This window comes from Macrobrachium nipponense, chromosome 17 (genome assembly GCF_015104395.2).
Source record: "Macrobrachium nipponense isolate FS-2020 chromosome 17, ASM1510439v2, whole genome shotgun sequence".
Lineage (NCBI taxonomy): Eukaryota > Metazoa > Arthropoda > Malacostraca > Decapoda > Palaemonidae > Macrobrachium > Macrobrachium nipponense.
This window is the reverse complement of record NC_087210.1, coordinates 4,311,380-4,330,471: the sequence shown is the minus strand read 5'-3', so window position 1 is coordinate 4,330,471 and position 19,092 is coordinate 4,311,380. Positions and strand designations below refer to the sequence as shown.

Here is a 19,092-nt window from a genome sequence, read left to right as displayed (position 1 = left end):
TTCAGAAGACAACCCCTATTCATCATGAACGAGCCCACAAAAAGGGCCAATGACTTGAAATTCAAGCTTCCAAAGAATATTATGGTGTTCATTAGGAAGAAGTAAGAGGAGGTAAAGGGCAATACAGAAAGAAAGAGAAAAAATCAATAAATTAACAAATAGATATAAACGCATCAAAATGCAGGAAAAATTGGATTTGGGTCGTAATGCATTGCATCTCCGCTCGAGCTCTGCTACGGAGGGATTAGCCTAATTCGAGAAAGTGTTATTCTTTCTTGGAACACTTGGCGCGGTATATACATCGACCGATTTAAAGTTGCCTTCCTACCCACGTCCCAACAGCCAGCCGGACTTTTTGCCTTAAGTCCTCTTCGTGAAATGAAAGTCCTCTTAAGCATTTTTGGTGATACTGCTGTTTGTGTGCGGGGGTGGGGGGGGGTGGGGGTTTGGTTGCTAACATAGAAAACGGGAAAACTGCCCCCAGAAAGGCGTCTCTATAATTATTCATTCAGTTTTTATAATTCATATTTCTGGGTTCGTTTCAGTAATAGTGTTTATGTATGTATGTTGTTGTTGTTGTTGTTGTGAGGGGGAGGGGGTTTGCTGACATAGAAAACGGGTAAACTGCCCCAGGAAGGCGTCACTGTTATTATTCAATTATTCTTTTAAAGCATCATTCAGGCTGTTATCGTATTCAAAGTACAGCGGTTTTCTTCTTCTGTTATTAAATCTACAGAACATGATAGCTTTCGTAAACATACATCATTATTGTTGAAGAAGCTTTCCTTGAAAATATAATGCTTACGCTTTGCTTTTCCATTATATCGCAACAACATTATAGTTTCGGCCCACCGCTCTTGGAAAGAGGTCAGTCAATTCCTCAGGACACGGGTAGTGCCGTCAGTGGACCTCATGCGGTGCACTGTGGGCATTACTTAAGGTTTTTTGCAGTCTCCTCGGCCCCTAGCTGCAACCCATTTCGTTCCTTTTACTGTAACTCCTTTCATATTCTCTTTCTTCATCTTACTTTCCATCCTCTCCCTACCACTTGATTCATAGTGCAACTGCTTTGAAATTTTCCTCCTGTTACACCTTTTAGTTTTACTGTCAATTTCCATTTCAGCGCTGAATGACCTCACAGGTCCCAGAGTTAGGCCTCTGGACGAAATTCTGTCTTCTATCCTCTGACACGAACTAAAGATGTTCTTCGACTCTATCACGATTCGGTTTAATTTTCAAGCACGAAATTTTCGAGAATTGACCTTGGGCCCGAACTTCAAAAAAAGCCGCCAAAAGAATAGTCCCGCTCTTCAGCAGAATCGGGCGAAAAGAGAACCATCTACTTATCTAATTCAAGAGCGTTTTCCCACCTATTGGATGCCCCACTCGATGAAGGATGCCAAGCAATTTTAGTCTCCATGTACACAGTTACATCACATCCCGCCTCTCTCTCTCAGAAGCTCACCCCTAGTGATTACATCGCCCTTCCCCGAGACACCTGACGTCTGTTCCATGTTCACATGATGTGTTTTCTTACGCTGTATACAAGGTTGTCCCGTGGTACGTTCTTAGGTGAAGATATCTTTTTTTTTTTTCCAATTGCCAGATACCTTCGACGAAGTGCCCCGTCATAATTGAAACCCGTGCAAGCACCATCTACCATGGCAAGGAAAATAATAACTCTCTGTGTCTCATTGTGGGTCTATTTTTAACATTGATCACGCCTCCCCCAAGGCAGTGAAAGAATCACTGGCTCTGCATCGTGATCAGTTACTGATGCAGTGTTGCGGGGGTTCTTGAGCGGTGGGAGATTGACACCAGCATTCTTTGGAAGCTTCAATTTAAAAGTCAGTGGCCCCTTTGGTGGGCTTGTTCCATATGAATAGGGTTCATCTACTGAAACGATAATAATAATATGGCTTACTATGTGTGATCAAAATCAGAGGAAAAATTAAATTTTGGGATTTTGAAATGACCTGAAACATTGAAGAATGTCAAGGTTACAAAAAATTGTTAGAAAATAACGACTAAATCCCAAGGTGGATATACCGATTGTTTCATTAACTTCAGAGAGAAATAACGTTGACCTCGAACTGAACCTGTGACCTAGAAAAACAGAGACAAGGTAAGGAATATTTAGGTCAGATAATCGCGCGATCTTAAGATATACATCTACCAGATTTCATCAAAACTTTATTGAACTCAATTATAAAAGAATTATTTTTGGAAAAAGAGTAAATCATTACAAATCCTCGAGTCCCACGATAAATTTTGTGTCATTATATTTTACTCTAGTTCTGGTGAAATTTGATAGGCGCTTATATTGAGTGGGTGATAATTTGTCCTAAATATATCCGACCTTGTCCTTTTTTTCAAGGTCACAGGTTTAGTTAACGGTCAATGTTATATTTCTTCAAATTTAATGAAACTCATTTGCCATTAATTTGGTAGCCGGTCATTATTTACCACCAATATCTTTCTACCTTGACATGTTCCATGGTCTCTGGTCATGGCACAGAATATAGAATTTAGGCCTAAGGCCAAGCACTGGGACCCATGAGGTCATTCAGCACTGGAAGGGAAATTGACAGTAAGGAGGTTTGAAAGGTGTAGCAGGAGGAAAACCTCGCAGCTGCACTACGAAACAGTTAGAGAGGGTGGAAAGTCAGATGGAAGAAGGGGAATATGACTGGAAGTGCGGTAAATAGAATGCAAGAGGTTGCAGCTATAGTAGATTCACATCAACCGTGCATCTGATGTCTAGGCACGTCCCTTATGACGCTCTTGATTGTCTGTTGATAAGCCAGTCACAGGGCTGGAAACTCAGTCTCTCTCGAGAGTTCACATAGACAGGATGAATGTTCCATCTCTCCTGAGGGATACGTCTTTCTAAAGTATCCCTCAGAAGAGGTGGAACATAGACTCTGCCTATGTGAACTCTCGAGAGAGACTAAGAGTTTCCAGCCCTATGACTGGCGTATCAACAGCCAATCAGGAGCATCATAGTGGCCGAAGGGATGCTGCAAAGTTAAGTAAAGCCTACAGTACCCCACGTGAGGTGCATTGACGGCACTAACCCCCTACGGGGAGTATCAGGTCATTTCAGATACCCTGGACTTTGGAACTCTCTGTCTTCTGTGTGCCCCAAGTCTTGTAGATTCGTAAAGTACACCTCAGTTTCTTGTCTTTAAGACTGGGAACGTTTAGTAACAACAATGAACAGAACTTGCTTTTCTAGTAACCCGGAGCGTTTATAAGATAACAACACAGTAAAGTGATAGTGATTCAGGAAGTTCATGTTGGTAAGATAATGATAATTTTATTTTCTGAAGTTGCATTATCACGATTTCATCCATTTTCGTAGATCATTTGATTAGCCTTATCTCTGCCCTTTGACCCGTTTGCCTGACGAACCATTATCTTCCCACACACATATACATAATTATACTATGAATTTGTATATAGTATATATGTTTTGTATAACTGAATCACGAGAATTTGGAACGTGAGTGATATTATATAAATAAAGGCAAAAGCCACAAAGAAAAGTGAAACGGTGGAATACAGCTTCTTAGTAAAGGACGTGAGTCGAAAGGCCTTGCAGCACTACGCCATTGTTTCAATATATATATATATATATATATATATATATATATATATATATATATATATAATATATACAATCATATATATATATATATATATATATATATATATATATATATATAAATGTATTATATCGGTAATAGCTCTTGACCCTTAAATCTGGGCTGATAATGCCTGAGTGAATTAAATTGCAGCGGATGTCCTGGTCTCTAAGCTTGGAGGGTTTTTGTTTTCTGCTAAAGAATGCTATTGTGCCGTTTTTGTCTATCCGTCCGCCCTCAGATCTTAAAAACTACTGAGGCTAGAGGGCTGCAAACTGGTATGTTTATCATCCACCTTCCAATCATCAAACATACCGAATTGCAGCCCTATAGACTCATTAGTTTTCATTTTATTTAAGATTAACGTAAGCCTTAATTGTGCGTCTGGCAACGATATAGGCCACTAGCAGGCCGTAGTCAAAGTTTCTTGGGCCGTAGCTCATACAGCATTATACGGAGACCACCGGAAGATAGATCTATTTTCGGTGACCTTGGTTATACGCTGTACAGAAAACTCGATTGTGCCAAAGAAACCACGACGCATTTTTTACTGGTATATATTAACGATCAGTTTTACCAATTTAAACATGTATGAAAAGAAAGTTCCCTTAATCATTGTTCAGAGGTTTTTACCATCATGCACTTGCAAGTTGCAAGGGGATAATGAAACATTATGCATTTCTGAAGCACTAGAATTAAATTACTTTTCGATATTCATACGTCACTGACTTAAAATTACCGTGTACTATACAGGTCCGGCCATAAACGTGAGCTTTTGTTTACTTGTCTAGCAGCAGTGGCGTAATCGGTTTGGTCTTGGCCTGCCACCTCGGTGGCCGCGAATTCAGTTCTCGGGCATTCCATTCAGGAGTCAGAGATATGTATTTCTGGTGATAGAAGTTCACTCTCGACGTGGTTCTGAAGTCACGTAAAGCCGTTGGTCCCGTCGCTGAATAACCACTGGTTCCATGCAACGTAAAAACACCATATAAACAAGCAAACAAACAAACAAAAGGCTAAATACTTTTTTGTACAGCAGGCTGACGTGCACGCTTGTATATAGTCAGCGTTCATGTGACGTCAGCCCAGACGTAAGAGTTGACATGACCATGAAAAGAACGAATGATGCCATAGTCAGTCAGTAGTGTTCCGACGACACTCCTCATATGCTAAGACAACCGCCAGTTTTGTCACTTTTAACCACATCTCATTCACTGAAGGTTCTCTGCAAACCTCTTTCATTCCTTTTACTGTACCTCCATTCATATTATCCTACCATCTCGCTATCCACCCTCTCTTTCACTCTTAATTTCCTTTCCAACGCTGAATGACCCTCACAGGTCCCAGTGCTTCTTGGCCTTTGGCCTAAACCCTGCATTCGATTCAGTTCCGTTATATCTCACGACAGAAGGTGTATTCTCACATACCTGAATCCTGTGACGCACTAGAAGAGACGAGCTCGATTCCTCAGATATCGGGGCTGTCTTTGGACAAATAATTGTTTCATTTCAGACATATTCTTCTTCTTCTTCTTCTTTCGACCTTATTAATCCCACAACATAGCAGGGTCGGTCGCTCGAGTCCAGTTTTTTCCATCCCCCACACTCCTCCCTCCTCCCCATCAACTGACATGTCCTTAGCTCTCTTGATTGCTTCCACAACTAATAGGAACATTTAGAATACTGAAAGGCATAAAAAAGTAGACAGTAACTTATTTACATTAAACGTAAAGCAGACAAGAAATAATGGAAGAAAACTAGAACTGGAGAGATACAACACATCCCATTGTGGGAACTTCTTTACATACAAGATATGTGGAGACGTGGAATGAACTACCACCAGAAGTTGTAAACAGCAACAGCGTGGAAGAGTTTAAAAGAAAGCTAGACAAAATCATTAGGAGGGCACTGTGAATGCACAGTAAAACCTGCTCCTACAGATAAGTGAGCGCACGATGTCTCCTTGGATGGACTAACAAGTCTTTGAGGCATTCTAATCCTTGTAACTCCTTGTAACCTCCTGTCTTCTTATCACATGGCCATCGTCTCTCAGACGAAGTTCCCTATAGTCTTCTCCTTTACATTACATATATCACACATTCTTCCTATTTATTGACGCCCTCCGTTCATTTCGGGCCTGTTTTTCTATTCGCATCTGTAACACTGTTCACATTACAGGTGTCAACACAGTAAGGCCGTTGGCACAGGTGTTAGAGTCTCTAGCTCGTTCACAGAACGTCATCTCCCCCATTCTGTTTGGAAGTGCCACGAAGGGACTCCTCTCGATACCAAACCCCTTCATTTCTCCCTGTAGGGATGTAGTGCCGTCAGTGCACCTGACGCGGCCTACTGTAGGCTTTACTCAAGGTTCTTTGCAGTGTCCCTTTAACCCCCAAGCTGCAGCCACTTTCATTCGTTTTACTGTACCTCTGTTCATATTCTCTCTCTTCCATCCTACTTCCAACCCTCTCCTAACGCTTGTTTCGTAGTGCAACTGCGACGTTTTCCTCCTATTACGCCTTTCAAACCTTTTTACTCTCTATTTCCCTTTCAGGACTGGATGACCTCATGGGCCCCAGAGCTTAGCCTTTGGCCTAAATTTTATACTCCATTCCATTCTACCAAGGCCTTCGTTCTCTTTATAAAAGACAAGTCTCCCTTACTTTTTATAGTTTATTTTTCTGTTCTCCTACCATCATGTATTTATATTCTGGAATTGTATCTACTTCAGTTCCTAGTTAGACGAGTCTGTTACGTACGCGACTACCAATCTCAGAGTCCGGGTTCGATTCCCCGCTCTGCCAACGTGGAATCAGAGGAATTCATTTCCGGTGATTGAAATTCATTTCTCGGTGTGGTCCTTATCCCACAATAAGCTGTAGGTCCCGTTGCTAGGTAACCAGTTGGTTCCTAGCCGCGTAAATCTAATCCTCCGAGCCAAACCTATAATAGTGCTGTTCGTCAGCTCAGTGGTCCGGTTGAACTAAGATATACTTAATTTATATTCTCGTGAGCTTGTTTTGTTGTGAAGAGATTCTATTCTTATCTCTTTTCAGTATGTTTTTCTCTTACGATATATATGTATATATATATATATATATATATATATATATATATATATATATATATATATATATAAATGTGTGTGTTTGTATGTATCACATAATAGCCACACAACTTCACCGTGTACAGACAGAGTTAGTAGGTACCTGAAGATGACGACTTTGTGTCTGCAAAAGCTTTTGTACTTTGTAAATTAAAGAATCTCGAATCTAAACCATTCTGTCTTATTGAAGCCTAGCACTTGTGATATATATATATATATATATATATATATATATATATATATATATATATATGTCATATAGATATAATAATAATAATAAGAATTGAAGATGCTGCACAACATAGGCCTAATGACCTTTTTGCAGTGCTAAGGTTGCACGGTATATATACCATATGCCAAACATTTTGTGGACGACGCAGATATGCCCGTGTTTACTGAGGTACATTTCATCCCGAGATGGTAGCACGGTTTCTTTATGTAATTGTACTAACTTACGGGAAACTTGTCTTGGGGGGTGTGTGAAGGAACCAGCCAATTATCGACCGTGGATGAGAAGGCGTGTCCGAGTAAGCCAATCAGCGTACTTTATCTTGTGGTGTGTCTGATTTCATCCACTGGATGAGCAGAGGTTCAATGTTGAAACTTTTTATTTTATTTTTTTTTTTTCCTTTTGCCTGTATCCAGGCGATGGCAAGAGGAGACGCATCTAGGCGAATCTGGATTTCAAATTACGTTTTCGTTCATCTTACGTCAAGATAGCCTTAAGGAAGGATGTTTTTAATAGAAAGGGCAAGTTTATGACAGACTAGAACGACGCAGCAGTGGGAGAAGTACAACACGATGAAATGGACACGCTAATGGAACCCCCAAGGACACAAGGCGCTGAACGAACGCCCTTGGGATGGTTGTCATGCGAGCGGAAGCAGACAACGCAGAGCCAGCCTGATAAGTCCTAGGAAAGGTGGTTGTGTCGGTACGTGGGGTGGGTGGGTACTGTCGTAGGGAAGGGAATTAGGGGGAGGGACCGGTACCTCTCTCTTTCTCTCTCTCATTTCGACTGCGTGCGACTCTCTCTCCGTCCTCCTCCAGTGTTGCTGAGGCCCCAGTGAGGGATAGAGTGAAAAGGTCTGCCGCTCTCCGCCGATCTAGTAAGTCTTCTTGATGTATTTTTTCTGTCAGTGAGTGGTTTTCGACGGTATTTATTGTATACAACAGGATATTCTTCCTATAAATAAACAGCTTGATACCTCTACGTCATTTCACGTTGCGAATCCAGGTAATGTGGGCCTACGGAAGATTGTTTTTTCGTTTTTAATTGGATTTTCATGACTCCTCTTTCCCCCATAAATAATTAATTGCTTGTGAAGCCCTACCATTCTTGACTAGAGATCGCAATTGCCCTATTTTTGTTTATATTTCGTTAAATATCAGAGCCCAGTGGTTTTGTCACTGCTGAATGTGGTCCCATTGACAAAAAATCAATCTGACATTGGCATTACCGCATAACGTACACAGTGACCGACTATTTAGTTGTCAACTTTATAAACAAAAGAAACGAATCCCCTAAATATTTCGTAATGCGATGTGGGATTCAGATATTAGCTTAATATTAATTTTTCTTTTTCACTCATTACTGGGACGACACATATTGTTTTAACTAGCTAAAACTGGATTCTTATTTTATATATTAACCTCATCTGGCTTAAAAATGAATGATGCCGTGTGACCATTTATATATTAAACTAATTGGTAAGATACAATGCCAATCTGTTCGGTATAGTGCAGCCAAGGAGTGATGGATTGAATTTCCCCAAGCAGTTACTAAGTGTCTTCAGTTGTTAGGTTTTTATTTGTAGTGGTTGTAACGGGAACTAACGAAAATAATGGAAAAGTTAAGGGTGTAATAAGTGATTCAAGATTATGCTAGACGGCCGAAGTGTGCGTTCACTGTCTTGAAAAATGCAGCAACTCAACAGAAGCATAGGATGTTTGGTCTAAATGTTGAATTGCATTCGTGTTTAAAGGTCCCAAGTAGTACTTAAAGCACCAGGGAACAAAATGACATTGTAGGCTAGATGTATAACTTACCAAAGGGTGTTTGTACCCAGTGCTGTTACATTAAATACAATATATGGTTTATTATATTGTAACCCTTTTTTTCTCGTAATCTTGGTCTGTGGCGCCAAGTTACCTTGGGCATTGAAACCCGTCTTCCTTGAGCGCCAGTGGTTGATGTTTTGTTGCATCCTTGTTATGTTGGTTTGCCATTTTTGCTTATTTTTTCTATGCTTTTTACATCGTCTCTTGATTATGGCCTTCATCTCTTACGAATTACGTGATACTCGCTCTTGGTAATTTTATAGAAAAGCACCGCTGGGCGCCCTGCTCTGTACCAGCCCAACGGTTGTTGGAGATTAGGCTGGCCTTATGCCAGAACGGGCCCTTGCTCATAGAGCAAGCCCGACGGGGACAAACGAAGAAACGTAGACCAAAAAACGACCAATTTCTCACGTCTTATCAGCAAACTTCTCAAATGATCTTACCTGTACTGCATCATATAGGCCTACACCCTTTACTTATATTGTACAGTCGAGAAATTTGACTAATAAACTATATCTGTGCGTGGATCTCTTCTCCACCCACACGCACGCACACAAACATTCTTGTTTTATCCAAGAATATTGTGTGAAAAAAAGAATACGGGAAAGCAGATTTGCTGGGAGATGTGAAGCCATGCTAACCCTCGTGTCACGAAGCATTTATATTATCTTGGTTTGCGCGACATTCAGACCTCTCAGCTTTAAGGAATATACTGGCCCAGTGCCCTACCTCTCATAACAGTTATCTCTTACTGCAGGTGCTTGACTTTTTGAACGAGGTCATTGCATGCATCGTCATTTTTTTGTATTTTATATGCAGCAGGATCAACTAGTCTTAAAAAATTAGTTAATTCTGTGACATTGATTTTAGGCGTAGGTTAGGCGAAAGCTTTGTTTCGTAAGAATTTTTTTTTCTCTCGTTCACTTTTATTTTTATTATTGTAATAGCAGTTACTGGGAGTAACTGCTATTACAATAATAAAAATTATGAATTTTGCGAACGGACTCTCTCTCTCTCTCTCTCTCTCTCTCTCTCTCTCTCTCTCTCTCTCTCTCTCACACACACACACACACACACAGTTATCATTATTATTGTAATACCAGTTGCTGGGGGTAATTGTAATTGGGAATTTTGCCCACAGGCTCTCTCTCTCTCTCTCTCTCTCTCTCTCTCTCTCTCTCTCTCTCTCTCTCTCTCTCTCGCACAGTTATTATTATTATTATTGTAATACCAGTTACTGGAGGTAATTGTAATCATGAATTTTGCCCACGGACTCTCTCTCTCTCTCTCTCTCTCTCTCTCTCTCCTCTCTCTCTCTTCCCATAGCAACAGTTCTGCTTTACATACCAAGGAAGTGGTTCTGCAAGCTTTACTATTATTCATAATGATGAATTCCTTGCTGTTGACAAGTGGCTTCTTGTATGTGAAAAAATAAACTGTAGAAAACGACACAACGACCTTCATTCAGAATTAACTAGTTGACCCTGAAGTTCGACTATGCTCTTAGCAATAAAAGAATATCATAGCCTATTAGTGACGTGAGCAGCGTGGGAATAATTCCTTAGTGGCAGGAATAATTTGATGTGTATGTCATGATGAATAAAACTGCTTTTGAAATAGGAAGTAATAGAATAAAATCGTAAACTTTTGTATACTGTATCCAAGTATACACGCATACACCAAGCGTCGAGTAGGTAAATAGGCCTATAGCTATCTCTTCATTGCAGGTGTAAATATAATTGTTTTATATATAACACTGACTCGTTCGGACAGGCAAGGTCAGTAACATCATTGAACTCTGTTGCAAACAAATATACCCATGTTACGACGTAACCGATTCCCAGATGCCCACTAACCTGATAGTACCATTGCCATTTGCGTAAATAACTTTAGACTGTATGAAAAGTGTATCTCGATGGAATTCCTGATTTTTGGCACGCACTGCTAGGTCGATAATTGTCTGACCTGCGCAAGAAAGGTATTTGGTGTCTGGGGCAGTGCCTCTGTTTAGTGCTGGTGTAAGCGATAGTTTCCAGCCAACATTTGGAGAAGGGTAGTTTTTTTATATTGCGTTATTGCCCGCAAAGAAATGTTTAGATTAATTTTATTTCTAGCACTGATTAGGGATGCCTTTGTGCTGCGAAGGCTTGTGGAAATGGAAAAGATATTAAAGGCCATCATCTGTAAATTAGGAAAATGTAAACCAGAAGATATGAGGGTGGAAAGTGAATTTATCAAGTGTACGATAAGAACGGAAAAGTCTTGGACAAGAGCAAGAGTTATGTGAATAACAAGTGCCATAACCCCTAAGTAATCCGTAACACTAATCCAGAGTAGATTGATCCGGGAGAGTACGAGTATACGCCTAAAGACATTTCAACTTACCTGGGAAGAAGCCTACAAACTGCTTTGTGTTGCTGCTGTTGGGTGGGGGGATAGGAAAGGTCTATTGAAGAGCCTAAAAAAAGGTCTGAAAAATGTGTTACCGTTAAGTTAAAGGTAAAGAGATTTTAAGATAGGGTATTTATCATTTATTTATTAGACTGAAAATGTGCAGAATGTATAGGGTATTTATCATTTATTTATTAGACTGAAAATGTGCAGCATGTATAATGATCATATCGAACAGTGCAGAAAAATTATTTCTTATGAAATATAGCATATTTTTTTTTACTGTCATTGGTGAAACAACGGGCTAATTTTCCATAGGTTAGCACGTTTTAATTTATCTGATGTACTGAATTTAGAGGCCATATTTTTGTTCAATTATTTTGCGTTTCCGCTTATAACAGAGAATATTTGAACATGTTTAACTCATGTCCATTTTATTTGATCCTTGTTGTCTGTATGAGTAGTACTGACTATGAGTATTCATTAAGAAGACCGCTTCACATTAAGTTAGGAATATAATGTTTGCAACGGATGCGTCAGGGGAAAGTCTTGCACGCGTCCCGAGTAAGCTGGAGGTCGTATTGGGGTCTGTTTCAGATGATAACAGGTAGGAGTTTGTTGCATCTGTTCTTGATCAATAACTCTGAAGAACAAATCAGCTAATGTTGTGTCCTTGTGCAAGGTTTGTTGCAAGCCTCTGATGAAACGACAGTGCTATTAGCCAAGACTTAGTCAGAATTCAATTAAGAGGCAACTAGAGTATATCCACCAGCACAGTTCACCGGCAGGTGACCCCTCCGACCTTAGAGGATTACATGTTTCTAATGAGGTCCAACCCTTTTACTCCATTTGGAGAAACGTGTTTGCTCACCTTTGGAATGTGTACTTTACATTTTATTTAGGCCCGAATTCACATCTAGATGTGATCAATTTAACTGAAAATAGTAGTAATGCTTCTGAGTAGGTCTAGGAAGACTGCGTACATCCACATGACATGACTTTCTACGCTTACCTGCCTGGTGGTGGCTTTATTGACCTCATAATAATGATAAGTTTTTGAAATGCCTGAGCTGAGACTAATGAGTGAATATTACAGCATCATTTACAGTCCTTGCTGTAAGTGACCTGTCTGGGAGGTCAAGGAGATAAAGATATTCTTAACCAGGAGCTCAAAACTATATGTAAATAAGTAATCCTTCAGTACACGCTGTGCAAAGACGTGGGCCTAGACTGTATGTACGTGATGTTATATATATATATAAATATATATAATATATATATATATATATAATATTGTATATAGATATTATATTATATATATATTATGTATATATATATATAAATATATATATATATATTATATATTTATAGTTAATAGTCACCGGTACATTCCCAATGTGTGGCCGGTAGTTAATAGTTACATTTAAGCAGGTGTTTAGGTAATCCCATCATCCATCCATCACATCTAATTTCTTGGATCATGTTCACGCAGACTTTAGATTTATCAAGCAGTCGTAGAGGCGATCATTACATCCATGTGAGGGTAGGGTCAGGAAAGCATGAGTGTGTGTATACGGTCGTAATCACACAAAGAAGACTAGGCGGTTACTATAGAGGTCTAACGAAGGTACTACAGGTGCTCATTATTATCAACGTTCAGCTCGCTGGGTCGTCAGAATGATTTGAAGAACATTCATGGTAGTGTCATCTCCCCCTTCAGGAATATAGTAATTAATATTTGAACATTAAGTTTGCCTGTAATATGCTCACGTGCAAACCAGAAAATGTATGTTTATAGTTCTAGTCATTCCATTTATTACCGCCTCCAGACCTTCTGATAGGCTGATTGGGTGGAAAAGCACATAATCGCTGAGGAATTCCTAATGGAGAGAGCTATTCGCAATCATTACATCCATGGATACAGTAGAAATTTCTATACTTCCATGGATGTAATAGAAATTTGGGACACGGATAATTCTACCTATCTCGAGTCAAAGGGAAATAAGATATTTATGGGTAAAAGCTTTCAAATTTCGTGTTATTCAGCCACTGGCTTTCAATAGTGATATTTCTGGTTACAGAGATGCAACACACAAATGATAAAAAAAAAGGAAGCGATAACCGCAAAGAAGAAGAAAAGCACTCGGCCTAAGACAAATACCCAATAGAAAACTGGGAGAATATATAAGGATAGCCCTCAAAATTAAGAATATTCTTCAACGGAAAGCGATGGATGTCAAAGCAAAGTAGCTAGAACGGTTCTGTCTCAGTTATAAAGAAGGAGAAATGAAAGGGAGTTGCGTTAAAAGTAAAGTTGAAAAATATTGGATTGTATCTAATTTAGAAATATCTGTAATATTGATTTTGTTGCAAGAAAGGGATAATAGAGATGAATTAAAATAAACATTTTGGAGTTACATGAAAAACTAAATAATGAGTAAAGTAAACAATTAGGGAATAAAGCTTTGCACCTCATAAACAGTGTACTGTGCCCTCAACTGTCTGTGGAGTGAGCACTTAGGAACCAGGAACCATCGGAGCAGGCAATGGTATAAACGTTGGACATCACGTGGTCATTGTATGTTCTATCATGGTAGGAACTCCCATCGCTTGTCCTTGATGCTCCTCCCTAACCGCCAGACAGACCCATTTTCTTGCTGTAGTAACAATCTCTCTCTCTCTCTAGGATAACGAGATGTTTGTTTACAGTTTTGGGTTTCAATATTAAAATGCAATGTCTAACAGAAGTAGAAAGTTGTTGCATCGTAATGATTCTTTGGCCAGTGTCTGTGTAAACTTCAATGAACTTTGTGGCGTGGCAACAACTATTACGACGATAGGTTTATTATTTTAAACAGAAAATGTCACGATGGAAGGACTCGTCTGATGGATATCATGAAATCGATACTGTCCTACTTTCTTGTGAGGTTGCATGAGGTGGTAAACTTGAACAATGACGCCCACGTTGAGCTCACTTGGTTCACTGTTCACTACTGAACACGCCAAGTTGCAGTGTGGCCGTTATCGTAGTTTCTTAGTATAACCAGGACTACAAATCATTGCTAATTTGGAGAAATTATGCGTCTTGTAGTCGTCAGTAGAGCTTAATTTGTATACATATGACCATTTCTCCACTTATGATTGTTATAGCCACGCTTATTTATAAAAATTCCAAACTAGGTATTTAGTCATCTTATTATTACCAAAAACTTTTGTATACACAATAAATTTAAGTATATAGACCTATAAAAATATTATGACTATATGTTTTGTACATAAATTACATATGTTGTTTATGAATAGAATTGTAAAATAAACTTTAAGATTTATTTATTTTTTATAAGAGAAAAAAAAACCTTACTGGAAAAGTTAATAGGTATTTGAAGTTGTTGGAATACTATTTTTTGATGCATTAATGATCTTTTGGCAGTTATCAATGAACCTCACTTACGGTAGTTATTAAAACCGAAAAGTAAGGTGTGAGTCCGCCTACCTTTCAAGGACTTTAGCCGACTGTGATGTCAATCGGAAATGTGACTTGTCCATTGGTTTTCCTTTCCTGATATCTTGTTTTTAATAAGTAGTGCAAAGTAAACTGTATTCAGTTATTGTAATTTGGTAATGGAATTTGTTTAGATTTTGTCTTCAGTGCTGTTACTGTTACTAATACCTGTTTACCATTGTAAACCGTAGGCTTTACTGGATTTACTGGTCACGAAGGTCTTGTCAGACCTATATTATTATATTAGTGACAGTAACGACGATTGGCGTGTGCCAGGTAATATTATCTGTTTTAGTCTATAAGTCTTAGTGTAGCAAAAGGCACTTAAGTAAAGTAGTCTCCCCCTCCACACTGGATTCTTGGTGTATTCATTCACAGAATAAGCAGCAGGGAGTTGGATCCCTCTGGCTTTCACGTAAATTGTTTGTTTTTCCAAGGAGAAAACTCTACCTAATTCTCTCGTGTAGTTCGTATCTGTTTGTCTAGTTTAAATGTCGACATTTCGTATTTCTCCAGATCCGCCAATAACGTTTATCATTACAGAGTCTTCCTGTAGGTATCACTGTAGAATGCCTACAAAATCTTCAAGGTAGTCGTTTAGGGTTTTGTATAAGCCCCATGGGAGGATAGGAAAAGAAAAAAAGTGCTTGGGTAAATTCGTTTAGGGTTTTGTATAGGCCACATGAGAGGACAGGAAAAGAAAAAGTGCTTGGGTAAAATATAATACAGTTAGTTTTTCCCTATCATCGTTAGTCGCAATCAAATTATCTGGTGAGAAATTGTCTTGTATACCAAGAACTGCTATGCTAACTTGACGTTAGTATCACGAGCCCTTATATTATTTTCAAGAAAGGGAGTAGCTTTCCCTCGAATGAAAGTTATCTTTGCCTTTTGTCGCGTACTGTTGTCAAGAAACCGGTTATTTGGGGGATAGGCTTGACACCGGAGGTCTCACACAGTGCCCACGTGCTCATGTTGATTTCAGAATATGAGACTATTCAACGGAACGTTGTTTTGGCGTCCTCAACTCGAGTGAATAATAAGGCTAGTCTCATTTTGTTCATGTTATTGTAGTTGTTAGTAGCACAGTTGTTTTTTTCCCTGTTTTGACTGTTTCTACACGTTATTATTCTCTGTTTAACGTAAGCGTTTTTCTAAAAAGCGAAAAAAAAGCACGATTGACGACATTACTCCACACGTGTCAGCTCTCTCCACCTCCCGAGCAGTGCCGGCGTCGCTTGAACCGACGGTGACATACCGGAATGTCTATGGCATGAAGATGGTCAATTACATAGATTGATTATCTCACTAAGTAGACCTACCTTCCTTCCTCCTCCTCCATGTGCAGACGCCTACCGTACTACGTCAGCGACGAAGCGCTCATATGAATTAAGATGTGTTGCGAGCATTGGCAAGTAGTATTACCCGGTCACGTGATCCGCATTTCGCAGACGACGACCACTCTCTCTCTCTCTCTCTCTCTCTCTCTCTCTCTGGGGTTCGTGCGTTTGTTGTCGCTCGAAAGGTGTATAATAGACGTTTACTTTTTAGACCTCAGCCAGTGGGCGTTAGACAGTCCTTTCGGTAAGTCATCTTGTCAAGCATAAGGTCTGCGAAGAAGGCATGGCACTGGGGATTGTGACTACCTATCCATTCTCTTAAGTGACGGTTCTACTACAGGTGTTGTATTCGAATAATAATGCTTCTGTTCGTGGCCGGCGAAGAGTATTGATTATTTCTAACAGCAGCTGATAGCGAGGAGAGTGTTCTGTAGAAAGAACTCCCGTCTTCGTGTATTATGGCGGAAATCGTTTGTTCAAGGCGAAAATAGACGTATTGTTCGGTCCAAGGAACATTATTGTTCTTATGCTCAGTTAAGCGGCTACCTTAAATTTAAGCTTAAATGTGCTCTTGGTCGTATTTATCCATTGCAAAGGAGTTATTTTGGTTTCTAGCGGTGTACCTTAATGCGTTAGCTTGCAAACCAAGATGTTGCCATGATTTTCAAAATATTTCTCAAGATACGAGGCGACAGGCAACCGCTGTGATCAGTCTATGAAGACGACGCAAAATGCATTTTTTTTAAATATGAAAACGAAATGTTAATTCTAGTGACATGTTGATAATGGAAACCCCAAGAAGTGAAATCGAAGTGTTTTGATGTGTATCATAACCCAATGACAGGTCATTCATTAGACTTTGATCTAAGCAGCATAAATGTTGGCAAAGTGTATATCATTGTTTCTTTTGTTTACCAAGCGTGAGATGTGCCAAGGGTGTCTTGATACTAATGATTTCAAATATAGAAGCTGTGTAGTCTGCTTATGGGATTGTCTTAGGCCTGAACTTGTGTATGGGTGCCTGAGCCGGTGTTTAAATCTTGTGTTACCTACTACGCCCTCATACACCCACTCTCTCTGATAGGTAGACATTTGATGCAATTTATGGCGGTTCTTCGGTAAGTGTTTGTGATTTTATTTCATCGCGATTAGGCCTATACCGTAGGTGTCATACCGTCTTTCTGTAGTCTTGTATTTCCTTATATTATTTGCTGTTAGTTTGTTTCTTCTCTGTGATATTTTTCATTGTGTTTCTCATATATTGGGTTTTATGGTTACACGTGATTTGATGTATCGTAAACTCTGATGTATACCATCGTTTACCATAAGCTTTAGCCCATTTCGACTTTAATACTCGTGATATAAAATTTTAGTATTTGTTTTGCAAATAATAATAATAAATAATGGTTATTAGGCTCCTGCAGAATTAACTGAATAAAGCGTATTGTAATGCCATGAAACACTCTCTCAATATATAAATATGATATATATGTGACTGGTAAAAATGTTAAAACTCCAAAATATAGAAATTTAGTACTATGTTTCAGAGACTGCTCTCTCTCTCTTCATTACCCACTTAAAGAGAGAGACAGCAGTCTCTGAAATACAGTACTTACTTTCTATATTTGGGCGTTTTTATGGGCTCCTTTTATTATACACGGGCACATACACACACACACACGCGCATATATATATATATATATATATATATATATATATACATATACATATACATATATACATATACATATACATATATTTATATATGCTATAGGTAGTCCCAAGGTACGAACTGATATAGCCTTCGTTCCTGCTCCCAGATGTTCTATATATTGTCATTATTGTCATTTTTGTGTTGTTAATGCTGAGACAATGTCTTTTGTTCTTGGCATCCTGCCCTTTCTCTCATCTCTCTGTTTGTCAGCTGTGAACCTTTATTCATCTGCCTCATCATTTGTGTTGATGAATCTTAAATTTGTCATTATTCTCGTAATATTATTAGCATTTTTGTGTATGAACCGACCATCTCTCTCTCTCACTTGGTTTCCATCATCTACGGATTTCAGATGTTTACATAGTCTATAGTATCTTCAAGGCGTTTCGTGTTCAGTGGCTCACCACTACCCCCATTCCCCTCCCCCCAGCCATGGGTCCCCCACGAAAAAAAAGGATCCTTAACCCAAATCCCAATACAGAATTTTCTTGATATTTATATCTTAGAGGCTCATAAACAAGACGGAATAGTACTGAAACAAGTTGATACTGTTCTTATTTTAGACTCTTGCCTTTCATTGTTAGGGTTACTCTCTCTCTCTCTCTCTCTCTCTCTCTCTCTCTCTCTCTCTCTCTCTCTCTCTCTCGTGGAAGTGCTTCTCATAGAGTAGTTGTGACAACAATCATTGTAGTGAATATTAGCCTAATTTATTTATTTATTTTTTATTTTACGGATGAACGATTGTGTTTGTCACGTTTTGTGTTAGATTATGATGTGGTACATTTCGTAATAAAACCGTTCTTTGATACTTGGTTTTTCAGCAGATTCAAGAATGGTCTCCATAGAAAGGACGAGGGGAAAAAATGACAAGTGATCACAGTTTATTTTTACCAATGAAATTATTTAGGGATATAAACTTGAAAGCTTCCAGTCATCCATAATGTTCTGGTTGCTTCATTCTTCAGAGTTAGCCTTTATCTGTGACTCTCAGAAATGTCAGAAGTCTTATTTTAAATATTTTTTATATATCAAAGATTTAGGGATCTTAATGGAAGCTTGCGGCTAAGACATTAAACAAGTGTTATTTCTGGTTGAATAATGACAACAACTTTGTCCCCTTCTCGTGTTTAAAAGCTTAGGACTTTTTATTCTTTTGTTATTCTGTCGTGACAAAAGACTCGTGTCCATAGTTTTAAGAAACTCTCGTCAGGTAAAGGAATATCTCTTATTACATTCACAGGATATCCGGCGATTTACGTAATGAAACATTAAACTAATATAAATAAGGCTTTGTATGAGTATTTCCTGTCTCGTTAAAGCTTTCGAGGAGTG

General features: G+C 38.9%; 1 protein-coding gene across 8 annotated transcripts in view; it reads left to right on the top strand.

Moving 5' to 3' along the window:
- LOC135196132 (pyruvate carboxylase, mitochondrial-like) overlaps window positions 1-19,092 on the top strand; it is a 132,829-nt gene that overhangs the window by 20,195 nt on the left and 93,542 nt on the right. The window contains exon 1 of one of the 8 annotated variants that reach the window (XM_064222655.1): window positions 7,700-7,861. The exons of 4 other annotated variants lie outside the window; for them this stretch is intronic. The gene's annotated coding sequence lies outside the window, so the exon portion shown is untranslated. Of the gene's footprint in view, window positions 1-7,699; window positions 7,866-16,228; window positions 16,387-19,092 lie in introns of those variants that run through there. 3 more of the 8 variants (XM_064222658.1, XM_064222662.1, XM_064222661.1) reach the window with 3 other exon arrangements.